Here is a 5228-nt window from a genome sequence, read left to right as displayed (position 1 = left end):
ATAAAAAAGTTACATTTCACACAAAAATAGGTATAATTTAGGTACTATAAAGTTAAAAAAAAGTTATAACTTTTTCTAGGTACTAAAAAGGTACAGAAAAGGTATGAAAAAGGTACAAAAAAGTTATAACTTTTTCTAGGTACTAAAAAGGTACAGAAAAGGTATGAAAAAGGTACAAAAAAGTTATAACTTTTTCTAGGTACTAAAAAGCTAAAAAAAAGTTATATCTTTTTCTAGGTACTAAAAAGTTACAAAAAAGGTACTAAAAAGGTACAGAAAAGGTATAAAAAAGGTACAAAAAAGTTATAACTTTTTCTAGGTACTAAAAAGTTAAAAAAAAGTTATAACTTTTTCTAGGTACTATAAAGGTATGAAAAAGGTACAAAAAAGTTATAACTTTTTCTAGGTACTAAAAAGTTACAAAAAAGGTACTAAAAAGGTATGAAAAAGGTACTGAAAAGGTACAAAAAAGGTATAGAAAAGTTACAGAAAAAGTATGGAAAAGGTACAGAAAAATATAAAAAGATTTTGCTTCAGAATGTTTTTTTATCCAGAAATATACTTATTAAATACATGTCTTCTAGACCAATGAATTACTATTCATAAAAACATCACGGAAATCTCCTTTCACTTTGCACATTTTCTTGAAAGACTAACAAAAGCACTATTTTTCGTCCTCATGGAAAGCTTTATTTCGAATAACAGATTCCTTCCATGGATGAATGCAGCAGTCATGTACTATTACACTGTCATACTCCTGCTCCTGTACAAGGCATTATCCACTATGTTTCTTTAGTATATATTATAACTACCGTTTAATGTAAACATAAAACCAACATGTCATCAAGAATTAAGTATTTTTACTGCATAACACAGCACTCTAACCGGACTGTTATTAATACACATTGTATTGTATACTATATAAAATGTGTTAGCTGTTTGAGGCATTGTTACACAGGAAAGAAAAAAGTCTGAAATAATGTAAATGTTCCTCTTCTGGGATCCTTTCCTTGAGATTTGACTGACAATACTGCAAGAACACTGATTTTTCCAGGAGCTGATCAGGGTTCTTCTTGGGATTGACACTCTATAGTCCATCAAAAAGAAAAGAAAACAAAACAGTTAGTGATCTATTTACATATTGTAACTCTGGTTTCGGTGTAATAACTTAATAACTAGGACAGGCTGAGAGTTAATTGGGTTATTATAATTTATTAACTAGAACACTGAAAATTTAAAGGACCCCATCAATTTCATCATGAGGCAATAAATAATATATATCTCCCATAATCATCAAGAACCCATCTGCCTAAATCACCGAGTAATATTGGTTGGAATTATATTGAAACAAAATCTGACCTTGGCCTTTGACCAAGTGACCTTGACCTTTGGTCAGTTGACTCCATGCATTATTATAATGTTTAATTCTGACCAACTTTGCTTTAGCCTTGAAACAAAATATTTAATCAGTGAAAAAACGCAAAATTTGACCTTGACCTTGTCAGTTTACACCTAGTTTAATTCCAACTAAATTTGCTTCATCATGCCAAAACAAAATATTGATGAAAAGAAAAAAAAATTACATTGACCTTTCAATCTAATGACCTTCATGAGCTTTGACCCTGGGTTTTGACATAATTTTGTGAACTGTACCTGGCCCATTTTGTGTAAATTTGTCAATAAATTCTAGAATCATTAGACAGCAGCAAAATTAGAGGGCTGGGAGACAGAGGTAATTACTATAGGCTAACAAACACAACTTATCATGTCAAATCAAAAAGAAGATACCCCCAGAGATATCATGTAATTGTATGATTATTATATAAATATCAATTTTATATACCTGGTATATCATATATACAAGACTGTTCTTTAGCCTAAGAAGGAAGAGAAAAGTGATTCCCAAATAAGGAATCACTTTTCTCTTCTTCTAGATCTTATTAATTTGAAAGCAGAAGCCTAAAATGTTTCTTTTGAATAAGATCCATAAATAACTTTCTGAGAAACTTCAAAATTATAAAATTCAAAATGACAGCCTGTAAGCCATCTTGCATTGCATACAAGCTAATATATTGGGGGCGGGGATGATCAACTTAAAAGGGAAACTGATGGTGAAAGTAATCAATGTGTGTTAATTCAGCAATAAAACATTTTAAATGAATTCACATAAATAAAAGAAGATTCTTCTCAAATTTTCCAATGGTCTATGTATAATAAATAAAATGTGCTAAAATTGTATATAGATTTTACTTTGTAGATCTATTTTAAATACTTTGACAAATTTTCAATTAGGACTTTATTTTATTGGATTTCCTTGAAATTTCACGCACACAACAAGTAACAATCCCTCTCATTTCTATATATATTTAATTTACCGTAGCCGATTCCGTAGATATTAATTGCGTGTTAATTACATTTAAAAAAAATAGTGTTGTGCGTATAATTAGGAATAAAGAACAAAATGTTCATACTTACCTTAAATTATGGTGCATATATTCGTCTATTTCAGTAAAAAATAGTAACAAATGTACGGGAAAACATGAAAAAAATTATCAGGTAAAATAGCTGACGAATTATTGCCTACACCCCAATATATAGTGTATCGAATTTCAAGAAAATCCATTGAAAAACGAAGTATATTATATATACTTTGGGACGTTCATACCAAACGACATAAACGAAAAACGTGTATGGCCACATATATGTGTGAATCCGTTTTAAATATATCATAATATTGACCCGGAATGTGAAGGTGAAGGATTAAAAAATAATCACTTGGCAAGCAAATTAAACTTACGATTGAAAGATGCAACATTTATAAATCGGCTGTGCGTAGGGGGCGGGTGGTCCGAGGATCATGAATGCTGGTGAATTTAGTCCTGAAACATGAAGTATTTCATATGAACATATTCACTCAATGTTGTTTAATGTATGACGATCGCGAGAGCGACAAAATCTGCGATTCGAAGACAAATAAGAACATAACTTACCCTGATTTCATGTTGTCCGATAATTCAGTGTTTGCCGGTGAAAGGGGTATCATAAGTCGCCAAAAGCTAGACGAAATTTGATATTCTGTTCCCAGTTTGTCGATTGTATTCCGTGAGTGGGGAAATTAAATGTCGCCAATATATACTGTATATATAACGTGATTTTGTTCTAGGCCTAAGCTTCCATCACGTTTCCGTAAACAAACAAAATGGCCGCCACTTGTAATACAAATCTCCCGCTAAACTGAAGGGAGCGCCGCCTGGCGGTGGGTATACATGTGTACAGTAGGGCCAAGTGAACGAAGAAGAAAAATGTCGAATAAAGTTATTAGGCCGCCTACGATATCATGAGAAATCCTATCGATATTATTATATATATATTTTTTAGTTGTTGTTATATATTTTTATTTAATTATTATTATGATTACTGCAACATCGTACTCTTTCACAGTGCACATGATGGCACACATGCATAAGTGTCTGTACAGAGAAACTAACGTGTCATATGTTCGGTTATATTCTTGATACCGATAATATTGTGCACAGGTGAGATACCCAGGTAAACTGGCCAATGCAACAAATCATAGGCAGTCAGGCATGACAACGATGTAACTAATTAATTAACGCCCCAGGACACCGCTATGTCAGCAGGTGAACTGGACACTCCTCAGGTACACAGGTATTTACAAAATTCAATGAGTTCGGTACAGTAGACTGCCGCTAATTATATTCTAATTGATGCCCCGAGGATGAGGTCTTCGGTGATCAGCTTGTGTCTGACGGGGTCGGTTAACTTTTGGTGCGTGGTCCCACTTTTCTTGAGGTAGCCAACACACATGATGTGCACGTTTCAGTAACAGCACTAGGCTACTGTAATGCTACGAGATCAATTCTCCTGCAGATGTCCTTTGTGAATAATCTGACGATCTGGCTTATAGATATATGACCAATTGATTGTTTTGTTTAATGTGTTCACTGACAAAACATCGTGTGCGCTGTTTTCAGATTAAAATGTTTATTGCAATTTACGTCATATCGAGATCATAAAAACGCTTTACTTATATGGAGTTAAATCAAAGCGTCTGAGAGTTTGGACGATCAAAATGACACAAGTGTTACACACGTGTGTTTGTTTACCGCTGGAGTTTGTGTCCAATGCGGCATAATTGTGCATGCTACTACAAGATTTAATGTCAAAAGCGCAAACATCCAGAAAATATGCGATGTACTGACAAAGACCATGCTATATTAATCCCATTGGTATGAATGAAGCTTGGGTTTTCCGGAAAATATTTTTGTGGGTGAGCGACCCATCGTCCCACGTGAAGTAAATTATATCATCATGTTCTATGTACGTACGTTTATGAACGTCTGTGTTGGGATTAACGAACTGCTTATCTTTTATAACAACTGAGTTTGTTCATGTCGTGACTTATCAATGCTAAGTTGTAATTATTCACGTCCTCTGAGCAATGATTGGTCCACTGAGATAAAAAGATAAACTTTAAAAAAAACTGCCCCCCCCCCCCCCCAAAAAAAAAACGCATTTCAAGGGTGTGAATATTGTACTAAAAATGCAATAAATTAAAAGTGAATACCTTTTTAGCCCACCATCATCAGATGGTGGGCTATTCAAATCGCCCTGCGTCCGTGGTCCGTGGTCCGTCCGTCCGTCCCTCCGTAAACAATTCTTGTTATCGCTATTTCTGAGAAAGTACTGAAGGGATCTTTCTCAAATTTCATATGTAGGTTCTCCTTGGTGCCTAGTTATGCATATTGCATTTTGGGACCGATCGGATTACAACATGGCCGACAGGCAGCCATCTTGGATTTTGTCAATTGAAGTTTGTTATCGCTATTTCTGAGAAAGTACTAAAGGGATCTTTTTCAAATTTCATATGTAGGTTCTCCTTGGTGCCTTGTTATGCATATTGCATTTTGGGACCGATCACCAAATAACATGGCCGACAGGCAGCCATCTTGGATTTTAACAATTGAAGTTTGTTATCGCTTTTTCTGAGGAAGTACTGAAGAGATCTTTCTCAAATTTCATATGTAGGTTCCCCTTGGTGCTTAGTTATGCATATCGTATTTTGGAACCGATCAGAAAACAACATGGCCGACAGGCAGCCATCTTGGATTTTGACAATTGAAGTTTGTTATCGCTATTTCTGAGAAAGTACTAAAGGGATCTTTCTCAAATTTCATATGTAGGTTCCCCTTGGTGCCTAGTTATGC

The 5228-nt window shown here is 34.4% G+C and overlaps 1 long non-coding RNA gene across 1 annotated transcript; it reads right to left on the bottom strand.

The window, feature by feature from the left end:
- Positions 1 to 667: 667 nt before the first annotated feature.
- On the bottom strand, positions 668 to 3361 carry LOC117329429. The gene is made up of 3 exons (XR_004533192.1): positions 2991 to 3361; positions 2798 to 2879; positions 668 to 1087 (listed from the first exon to the last, which is right to left on the bottom strand). It is a non-coding gene; the product is annotated as an uncharacterized LOC117329429 (long non-coding RNA).
- Positions 3362 to 5228: the final 1867 nt, after the last annotated feature.

The sequence above is a fragment of the Pecten maximus genome, chromosome 1 (assembly GCF_902652985.1).
Source record: "Pecten maximus chromosome 1, xPecMax1.1, whole genome shotgun sequence".
NCBI classification, from domain to species: Eukaryota; Metazoa; Mollusca; class Bivalvia; order Pectinida; family Pectinidae; genus Pecten; species Pecten maximus.
Note: the sequence above shows the minus strand (reverse complement) of the source record. Positions and strands in the feature narration are given on the sequence as shown.